The sequence below is a fragment of the Salvia hispanica genome, chromosome 2 (assembly GCF_023119035.1).
Source record: "Salvia hispanica cultivar TCC Black 2014 chromosome 2, UniMelb_Shisp_WGS_1.0, whole genome shotgun sequence".
In the NCBI taxonomy this organism is placed as follows: domain Eukaryota; kingdom Viridiplantae; phylum Streptophyta; class Magnoliopsida; order Lamiales; family Lamiaceae; genus Salvia; species Salvia hispanica.
This window is the reverse complement of record NC_062966.1, coordinates 19,247,983-19,259,621: the sequence shown is the minus strand read 5'-3', so window position 1 is coordinate 19,259,621 and position 11,639 is coordinate 19,247,983. Positions and strand designations below refer to the sequence as shown.

At 34.5% G+C, this 11,639-nt stretch overlaps 1 pseudogene; it reads right to left on the bottom strand.

Moving 5' to 3' along the window:
- Positions 1-1,034: 1,034 nt before the first annotated feature.
- On the bottom strand, positions 1,035-9,790 carry LOC125206417 (annotated as a pseudogene).
- Positions 9,791-11,639: the final 1,849 nt, after the last annotated feature.

Below are 11,639 nucleotides of genomic sequence, written 5' to 3'. Positions count from 1 at the left end.
AATCTCAATTGCATATATTTATATAATTATTTTTTATATGAAAATAACAAAAAACTAGACCTATATTAATCCTTAATCTCTATATGTACTTGTGAAAATCAATATAAACACTACTCCCTCCGTCCCTGAAAATTTGTCACCTATTTCCATTTTCATCCGTCACTAAAAATTTGTTATTTTTCATTTTTACCATTTTTTGGAAGTGCACTCTACACTCCACTAACTCATTCACACCCAAATTTTATTATAAAACTAATATATAAAAGTAGAACCCACATGCCACCAACTTTTTCAACCCACTTTCTATCACATTTCTTAAAAATTGCCGGATCAAATGATGACGAATTATTAGGGATGGAGGGAGTATAAAGAATCTACATAGTCAACATGTCCAATTTGTATACATCAATTTGTATAAAATACTAAAATAGAAAAATAATCTTATAATAACTTGAAATTTGCACGTTAGTGTGTCATAATATTGATCCATCATATTATATATGCTGGTTGTATTTTTATAGATTTTTTTTTATTGTGTAGTATTTAAAAAAAAATTGAAATAGGAAAAATGACTTGAAATTAGCACGTCGAGGAATGACTTAAAATTAGCACGTTGTAGGAATGGCTTGAAATTAGCACACTCTAGGAATTGACTTGAAATTCACAGTGTTTGCAAAACGTACACCACAAAAACCTAAAGTGTCCGAAATTAGCACGTTCTAGGAATGACTTGAAATTAGCACATTCTAGGACTGACTTGAAATTCACACGGTGTTTGCAAAACGTACACCACAATAACCTAAAGTGTCTAAAATTAGCACGTTCTAGGAATGGCTTGAAATTAGCACATTCTAGAAATGACTTGAAATTCATACGGTGTTTGCAAATCGTACACCACAATAACCTAAAGTGTCCATAGCATTACTAAAATGAAATCAATACAAACATAGTAAAATTTCAACGGTCAACTAACACAAAAGGGAATAGAAAGAAACAACAAGCTAACAAGAGTAGCTCACCCATACATAACATCCCTAAAGATGTAGAACGATGTCCCTAACCGAAACAAAAGTCCCCGCCATGGCAACAAAAATTCCAACAACAAGAATCACCAAAATAAGTATAAGCTCCAACCCCAATTTGTGAGATACTCGATTGATCTTCAAATAGCAAAGACATGGAAACAATATGGAGGCACTCACGCTCAGAAACCCCCCAATAAACGCCATCACGTATCCAAAAAAGGGTACACTTAGCGCAATAATAGCACTATAAGCCACTCGTACGGATTAAGTAGCGTAATCTATTATAATTTCGTGCAAACTTATCTTCAAGGTTCGTTGCGATGGGAGATATAATGATGGCGTGTTTTGTAATGGGAATGACAAGCGTCATGCAAATTTCAACTTTGGTACTTATGTTTTGTAATGGGAGATTTAAAGTCACTTGTGACATTAAATTCTCTCCATACATTAAGTATCCAACAACACCCATTGATCCATAGATTATAGTGCTCAAAACAAAACACACCGCCAATACCTAAAGAAAAGAGTGTAGCAAATAAATTATTCAAGTTCATTACAAAAAAAAAAGTAAAGGGTATAAGTGAGTATATATACCTTAGGAAATTTAGTTTTGTCTCTCATTGAATTGCAAATAGTAGGAAAAATAGCATGACCACAATAACAAAATGTGTACAAGCTCACTGCAGTTGGCATTACATTATACCTCCAAAGAGTTCCCTTTTCATGAAATCCAACATTCTCAAACGCTCCAATCCAAACAATCATAGCAATAATCAATGACGGACCCAGAAAATTGTAATCGTGGGATCGGATAAAGAATTAGTATCAGTAATATATATAGTATTTAAATTATTATAATTTAATTAAATATATTTAAATTATTATTATAAAAAATATATGCATTACAATTTAAAATTTACTTTTGTTTTAGTATTATTTAGGGTAGTAGTTGATTTCTATGAGAGTATTCATATCCTAAGTATTTAATATTTCAATTTATTTTTAATTTGTGATGCTTTGTACTTATTTTATTGTTTTATTGTTCTAATCATGCTTTTGTTTATGTTATTTTACAAATATTATTATTGATTTTAACTACAACTAAAAATTAAATTAATCTATTTACCATACTAACTAATACTAGTTTTTTAAAATAATTTACACGGAATCTACTAAAGCTATATCAATTGCATATAAATTAAACTAGTTATTATACTTAAATATATTAATTAGTTAGTGTATAACATAAATTAAATAAAAAATGAATAGTAGTATTGAAATTCCATGGTTACTAACGCAAAACAACAGCTTCTCTCTTCTCCCACATTTCTCTTTTCCCTGCGTCTAACTCTTTCTCATCAAGCTCAGTTCTTGAATTTAAATTTCTCCTCAAGTTACTATCTTCCTCATTTCTTCATTTTTACAACAATATTTTCTCTTATTTCTCTCCTTTCCTTTCTATTTTTCTCTAAATTTTTAGTTACTATCTTCCTCATTTCTCTGAAGTAGAAATGAAGCTGCCTTTCGTGGGGTCGGGAGGCGGAGTTGCCCTCAGTTGGCCGCCGATTACTGAGCTTCAAGCCAGCACTCATGGACCTGCGGTGGGGTCGCGCGACCCCACCTAGGCCCGTCATTGGCAATAATAATCATTGAGGCCAAAACCCCACCTGCAGAGAAATAAGCAAGAAATAAGCAAAGTGATAGAATTTCGACCAAAAACCATAGCAACAATACTTAAAAAAAGCCATAGTTGCACCTGCAGAGACATAAGCAAGGATAGAGAGATCTCTCAACCATGTCGTTGGCAGCATTACAAGTGCAGTAAGAATGATAAACATCGGCTTCCCTTCGATGGTCTTCCCCCAAACACGAATGTTTGTGTGAGGGAAGAGCTTGTGTAAGGAGGAAGAGCTCAAGATACATGAAGACAGATATTAGAACACTCCCCTTCTTCCCGAATGCATGCTCGCCTATGTCGGGGTAGGTTTTAATCCGACTGCTTCATGTAAGTTTTGTGTCTCACATATGTGACATGTGATAGAATCCTAAATAGAATTGGATTTTAGTATAATACATTATTTGGTATAAGACACATTTTACCCTAATTAATTGACTATCAATTAATTATTGTCACATATCAATTAATTAAATAATCATATTATATTTCTCCAAAGAGAATATATGTTCATATATATATGTGCCGATTGATTGCCAATGATTGGAAAAGATTGATTACATAATCTTTTTATGGAATGAATCTTCATTCCCTTGGCCATCAAGTAAAGAATCGTGCATATATATCATTAAGATTTGATTAGAATTGATTGTGATCAATTAGTAATATTAATAGACGGAAGATTATATTCTTGGTCAATAAGAAACGTATTTACTAATTATTTTGGGCCTCTTTGATGGAAAGGGATTTTAAGGTTTCATAGTTAGGGTTTGTCCTCTCTCTGCCTATAAATACAAGTGTGGTGATCCCATCAAATCACACACATTAAGAGAACACATAAACGAGGGAAAGAGAGAAAAACAAATCCTTGGAGTTGGAGCTGCGCTACTACACCAAAGAAAGTCCGAGGAAGTTCTCTCCGTCTTCCCCAATCGCTTCCGCCTTTCCGTCTTCTCCAATCGCTTCTGCTATGGATTGCCAAGGTATATTTCAATCCTACTATGTTTATGGTTTTACGTGAAATACACGATGTTCGAAGATCTTGCTTTATTTATATTCAATTATGTAATCTTGAATATATGATGATAAATAATGTCCAACATGTGGTATCAGAGCATGGTTGAGAACTCATGTATTTTTGTATTATAGAAAACCATATTTTCTTTTGAATTTAATTTTGATAAATTATTGATGTATCGAGAATCATGTTTGTGTATATTTTTTGGTTCTCGCTTTCTTTGATCTCGTGAACCTCTTTAGGCAGAGAAATTTTAATGAATCATATATTCAAATTAGTTTGGATTTTCATTACGTATTTAATGAATACACATGATTTTTAGTACACATGACTAGTTATGCATATACTTATCAAACTGAATATTATTTATTGTTTGGATGTTGTTATAGAAAATTGTTACTTCCGAATATTTAACTGTATTCGCATAATTTGTTTGTGAGTTGTACTGGTTAATTACCGTATCAATTAAAGAAAGTTTATTTTGTATTCTTTGAAATACATTGTTTCCATATTGATTCTATTTATATATGGAATTGATTTGGGTATTTTGATTGTGTATATACTTTTATGTAAATTGTGTTTGAATATATGCATTGATGAATTGAGATTTCAATTAAATGTTTTATGATTATGAATCTACCGAGATGGTGGAATGAATGATCACATAATTCAATTCTCGTTTTAACATGTATTTTGATTATATTATGTTTATTTTGCAATCACCAAAGTGAGGCAAAATAAGGAGAGTCTATAATCAAACTCATATTAAAATTTGTTTAAGCAATTAATCTCTATATGTTCTTGATTATATTATGTTTATTTTACAATCACCAAAGTGAGGTAAAATAATATTTTATAATCAAATTAAGTGAAAATTTGCTTAAGCAATTAATAGCTATGCATTCTTGATTATATTATGTTTATTTTGCAATCACCAAAGTGAGGTAAAATGGGAAGAGTTTATAATCAAGTTAATATGAAAATCTATGCATACAATTAATCATCATGTTTGTTGTGGCTATTCATTATCTAAATAGTTTGTTTGTCATAAAAGGTCTAGATTCCCAAAGGAAATAGTTTTTGCGACATAATAAACACTAATGGAGTTAATAATTTAAATTGGTGTCGATTACCCAAAGGTAACGCCAATTTATTATTACTCAATTATTGAACTAAGATATGTATATTAAAAGCATGATTATTATTATTGTATGAAGACTGCCCAAAGGAGTTTTCATAATTGCCTCATGATATGGGTTTTCAAATTAATGTTCGTGTTATTATTCAAAGCTTCATGTGAGCACTCATGTTCTTAATTTTCCCTATAATTGCAGCATAATTTTCTACTAGTATGTTTATCTCAAACGTTCCCCAACTTAATGGATCTGACTTCTCTGAATGGAAAGAGAAACTTAAGTTCACTCTTGGAGTAATGGACTTGGACCTAACACTGTTGAATGATAAGCCAATGATCTTATGATCAAAGTAGATGGCTGATTGCCCATAATGCTTGGGAAAAATCTAACAGGACTAAGTTTACACTTCATTAGAATGTTCGTTGCAGATAAAGTTTCTCAACGACTGATATTGCAAAAGAAAGTTTGCTGAATGTTGAGGATCGCTTCACGACTGCATATAAGGCTATTGCAGGAAAACTTATGAAGGATCTCACAAGCATGCAATATAATGGTTCTCGGACTATGTACAAGCATGTGATGGACATAAATAACATCTCTTCTGAGCTGAAATTAGGATTATAGGTGAATGAGGATTTCCTTGTCCAATTGACCCTAATTTCCTTACCTCCTCAATATGGACCATTCCAAATTGATTCACTATACAAGATTAGTGAACTTTTAAAGAATTGGGAAACGTATTGGTCTAGGAGGAGCGTAAGATGAAGAAGTGTGGAATGGGTGCATCTCATGCTCACATTGCAACCGAAGGAGCATCCAAAGGATAATATTCATTCGAATTTATTATTCTTATGCCATAAAAGAACTGGATCATGTTTCTAGTGAAAGAATTAAGAGGCTTATAAAGGATAATATTCATTCGAATTTAGACTTTACAAGCATTACCGTTTGTGTGGATTGTATTAAATGTAAACAAACCAAACACTACTAAAAATGCCACAAGAAGCAATGAGCTCCTTAAAATTATACATACAGATATTTGCGGACCTTTTGATGTCTCGACTTTTGGTGGAGAAAAATATTTTTTCACCTTTATTGACGATTTTTTCGTGTTATGGATTTATTTATTGCAAGAAAAATCTCAGGCACAGTTGAACATTTTATGACTGAGGTTGAAAGGCAATTAAATAGAAAGGTGAAAATTATTCGATCTGATAGATGTGGTGAATTTTATGGTCGTACCACTAAAATAAGTCAATTACATGGACCTTTTGCCAAATATTTAGAAAAGCATGGCATTCATGCTATGCCAAGTACGTCTCAGCAGAATGATGTTGCTGAGAGACGAAATCGAACTCTCATGGAAATGGTTAGAAGTATGATAATTCTACCTTACCCATAACGTTGTGAATTTATGCTCTTAGAACCGCTATTTATGCATTAAACCGGGTTTCTAGCAAGGTTGTACCAAAGACTCTATTATGAACTTTGGACAGGTAGAAAACCCAGTTTGCAGCACCTTCATGTTTGGGGCTGTTCAGTGGAAACTAGAGTATACTCTTCGCAAGAAAAGAAAAAATGGATTTTAGACAATTATTGGTTATTTTATGGGTTACCAGAAAAATCCAAAGGGTATAGGTTTTATTGTCCTAATGATAGCATGGGAATTGTGGAAACTGGAAATATATAATTCTTTGAGAATGGTGAGATCAATGGGAGTTTTAACACTCATAATGCGGTCATTAATGAAATAAGGGTATAACCTTCTTCCCTCATTTCCTCAAGAATTAAGTGTGCCAAATATTGTTGAGGCTTCCTAATAATATTTGAATGACCAACCACTTAATGATGATGCCAAAGTCATTGAACATGGGTGTGGAAAAAAAAGAAACATCTACAAAAGTGCCATTAAGGCTTTTCTACAAAAATGAAGGTTGGGTATTTCTGATGTCTGTGGCTAATATCTCCAAGAATCCGAATGTAATATAGGAATACATAATGATCCAGTTTCATATTTACTAGCTATTAAGTGTAATAATTCTAATAAATGGATTGGTGCATGATAGAAGAGTTAAAATCTATGGATTAAAGTCTAGGACCTTGTCGAATTACCCGATAAACAAAAGTGTATTGGGTGTAATTGGGTCTTCAAGACCAAATTCGACATAAATGGTTTAATCTAACGATTTAAAGCCAGACTTGTTGTCAAAGGTTATACTAAAAAAAGATAGCATTAATTATAAAGAGACTTTCCCAAGTATCAAAGAAGGACTCACTTAGAATCATTTTGGCACTTGTAGCCCATTTCGACTTGGAACTACATCAAATGGATGTGAAAAACTGCTTTTCTAAATGGCGATTTGTAAGAAGAAGTCTTCATGAAACAACCTGAAGACTTCATTAAGAAATTGAATGAAATTTTTAGTCTGCAAACTTAAGACATCAATTTATGGACTGAAACAAGCTTCTCGACAATGGTATTTTAAATTCCATGACACTATTACTGCTTTTGGTTTTAAAGAAAACACTGTTGATCGGTGTATATACCTCAAGGTTAGTGGGAGCAAGTTCATATTATTGGTTTTGTATGTTGATGATATATTGCTTGCTAATAGTGACATTGGATTACTACATGACAATAAAATTATCTCTCTAAAAATTTCAACATAAAAGATGTGTGAGACATCCTATGTCATAGGATAGAAATATCTTGTGATCAATCACGTGGACTCTTGGATTGTCTCATAAAAGCTACATAGATCGAATCTTTTAGAGAGATACGGCATGAGTGCATGTTCTCCAAGTGTTGTTCCAATTCATAAAGGTGACAAATTCAGTTTGAATCAATGTCCAAAAACTGAATTAGAACGTAAGATGAAAAATATTCCTTATGCATTTATTGTGGGAAGTTTGATGTATGATTAAGTCTGTACTAGACCAGACATCAACTTTGCAGCTGGAATGCTAGGCCGTTACCAAAGTAACCCTGGTGTTGAACATTGGAGAACTGCAAAGATAATAATGAGATACTTAAAGGGAACAAAAGATTTTATGCTCACATTACGGAAATCTGATCAACTAGAAATTATTGGATTTCCATTAAAGCTAAATTTATGGTTTGCTTTGAAGCATTAATGATTGCAAAATTTTATTTCAGGCCTTGGTATTGTCTCCTCAATATCCAAGCCGTTGAAATTATATTTTGATGATAGTGCAACCATATCTTTCTGTAAGTATGACAAGTATTCAAGGAGCTAAACACATGGAATTAAAGTTTCTTATCGTGAAAGATGGAGTTTGGGAACAAAGAATATCTATGTAATATATAAGCACACAGCTTATGGTTGCTGATCCATTGACTTTGGCATTACCGCCTAAGACATTTATGGAATAAGTTAACATAATGGGTCTTGGGTATGGAAACGTCTAACCTTTATGTTTCCATGTTGGTTCAGACACTTAAGTTATGGATATTTTGAATTCAATAAAGTTGTTTCCACTTTTCCTGTATATACTTATTATTTGATATGCATATATACGTTTTTAGTATTAATGCAGGAGGTCTTGAAATAAGACAATTACGGACGCGGTGTCACTTATAGATTATATTCGAGTAGATATTGGTGATGTGGTACATGGAAGGAACTATATCGATTGAATGATATACGCCCGCCATGACCCGCATTAGTAGTCTCTCTAATATAATACTTATGTTTACCAATGATGAAAGTATTTATAAAGTCCAATATTATGCGCGCCTTATGTTTATTATGTCTATTTTATTGTGGCTCTGTCAAGTGTGACAAGTGGGAGAATAGAAAGTTTTGTGTCCCACATGTTCGCCAAGTGGGAGAATGTAAGTTTTGTGTCTCACATATGTGACATGTGATAGAATCCTAAATAGAATTGGATTTTAGTATAATACATTATTTGGTATAAGACACATTTTACCCTAATTAATTGACTATCAATTAATTATTGTCACATATCAATTAATTAAATAATCATATTATATTTCTCCAAAGAGAATATATGTTCATATATATATGTGCCGATTGATTGCCAATGATTGGAAAAGATTGATTACATAATCTTTTTATGGAATGAATCTTCATTCCCTTGGCCATCAAGTAAAGAATCGTGCATATATATCATTAAGATTTGATTAGAATTGATTGTGATCAATTAGTAATATTAATAGACGGAAGATTATATTCTTGGTCAATAAGAAACGTATTTACTAATTATTTTGGGCCTCTTTGATGGAAAGGGCTTTTAAGGTTTCATAATTAGGGTTTGTCCTCTCTCTGCCTATAAATACAAGTGTGGTGATCCCATCAAATCACACACATTAAGAGAACACATAAACGAGGGAAAGAGAGAGAAACAAATCCTTGGAGTTGGAGCTGCGCTACTACACCAAAGAAAGTCCGAGGAAGTTCTCTCCGTCTTCCCCAATCGCTTCCGCCTCTCCGTCTTCTCCAATCGCTTCTGCTATGGATTGCCAAGGTATATTTCAATCCTATTATGTTTATAGTTTTACGTGAAATACAAGATGTTCGAAGATCTTGCTTTATTTATATTCAATTATGTGATCTTGAATATACGATGATAAATAATGTCCAACACTTCAATCCATACACTTTTTCATGAGCAAAGCTGCGTAGAAACAGATTATTGCTTCAACAAAAAGGGATGCGAAAGAGAGCCATCCTCCTTGAGAGAGTGCATATGGTATGGATAATAGTCCAATCCCTAAAACGAGAAAAAAGAATTCAAAAATTAAATGTGAAATCAACGAAATGAATTTGTTGGATCTTGAAATATATACGTGTAACATATATATACCTGTTAGAGCACTGAGGCCATTGAAGCAAGTTGTCATGAAAGAAGCACCACTATTTTCGGATTCCAATTCATATTCTAGCGACTCCATGTGTGAAAGTAGAGTTGATTTTATGTTTGTGAAAATGGAGTTTTATTTTTTTATGACAAGCAATTTTTGAACAAGAGTTATAGTACTTTAAACCCATTTTGTATGCGCAAAACAAGAAGAAATAAATTGCCTCAACTAAAAATAATTATTATTATTCTAATTAATGGTATTAATAGTTTTACTTTATAGGTGAATGCACAATATTGATGGTGTGGCAGTGAAACTGCATAACGTACGCAAAACGAAGGCTGTATTTAATTTCTTCAACTATCATCAATTGTCTTAATTAAACTTAATTAATATTTTAATCCATTTATTTAATAGTACTTCATTAATAGTCTTTATATTTATTTTCAAATTCACTTTTACTACTTAATTACGTGTGTCATAGTAATACGGATTCATCTTTGCTTGTACTTTTCATTTTTTTTATCGCGAATTTACAAAAAATAACAGATTCTCAAAAAACTTGAAATTTGCATGGTATATGTGAAACTCGCACGTCTGATTGTGTAAAGTCGGCAGCAGGATGAAAGTAAATTGTGTGGAATTCTTCGGACGCGACCAGTGGCGGAGCCACATGGAACAAGGGGTACCACTGTACCCTCAAAATGTACCTCATAATGCATTTAGGTATGCCCAATAACAATTCACATCCTTGGTCCAATGGTAATCAGCTCTTAGAGCATCCACAATGGCGGCTAGCGCACCGGCTAGCCGATTCGCGTCGCTAGCCGGTCGGCTAGCCGAACCATAGGGACCGGCCAACGGTAAATCGGCGAGCGCACGCCGATTTTATCGATCGGTGAGCGATCGGCCAGCACCGTTTTTTATTTTTTATTTTTTGAATTTTTTTGAAATACTATATATACGCGATTTTAATTTCATTTTCATTTGCACCACTTGTTTTAATGAGTTTTCTCTCTTTCTAAATTTCTATACAAGAGCAACATCGAGCGATGAGTAACAAGGGTGGTAGCAGTGGTGGTAGTGGAGGGAGTGGTGGGGATGCTGAGGAGTACGAACGGCGGATGAACGAGGCTATGGAGGCCTACATGAACCGCGAGTTAGAGCGGTACATGCAAAGGGTCGAACAGCAGGCGGTACCTCGCCCTCGACCCGTTGTCCACCGCCAAACAGTGATTGATCGGGATCACGTAGCTGCACATCAGCGGCTATATGGCGACTACTTCGCACCGGACCCGCGGTTTAACGCAAACATGTTTCGGTGGCGTTTTAGAATGTGCAGCGAGTTGTTTATGCGTGTCGTTGGCAGCTATGGACGTCGATATCTGTATTTTCGCCCCGAGGAACTATGCGGGTGGCGAGACCCGACCCTACACCCACTATTCAAAAGTGCACGGCGACAATCAGACGGTTTTTCCTACGAGGCGCGGCAGACATGTGGGATAAGTACCTCCCACATCGGTGAGTCGGCCTGCTGCTGGAATGTCTGAAGATGTTTTTTGGTCGGGGGCGTGATTCAAATTTTTCGGTGAGCAGTAGTACCTTCGAAGCCCTACCTCCCAAGATTGTCAGTATCTGATGCGGATGCACGAGGAGCAGCATGGGTTCCCTGGAATGTTAGGCAGCAGAGATTGTATGCATTGGGAGTGGAAGAACTATCCAACTGCCTGGAAGGGGGCACACACGGCCAGAGAGCTCTGAGGAAAGAATCCCACGATGACCCTCGAGGCCGTAGCTGATCAAGGACGTGGAGCGCACATTTGGTGTGCTCCAGTCTCGATGGGAAGCAATTAAGGGTCCACCGCGTTTGTGGGATGTCGGATGCATTTCCGAGATAATGTACGCCCGCCCATTATCATGCACAACATGATCAAGCCGAAGA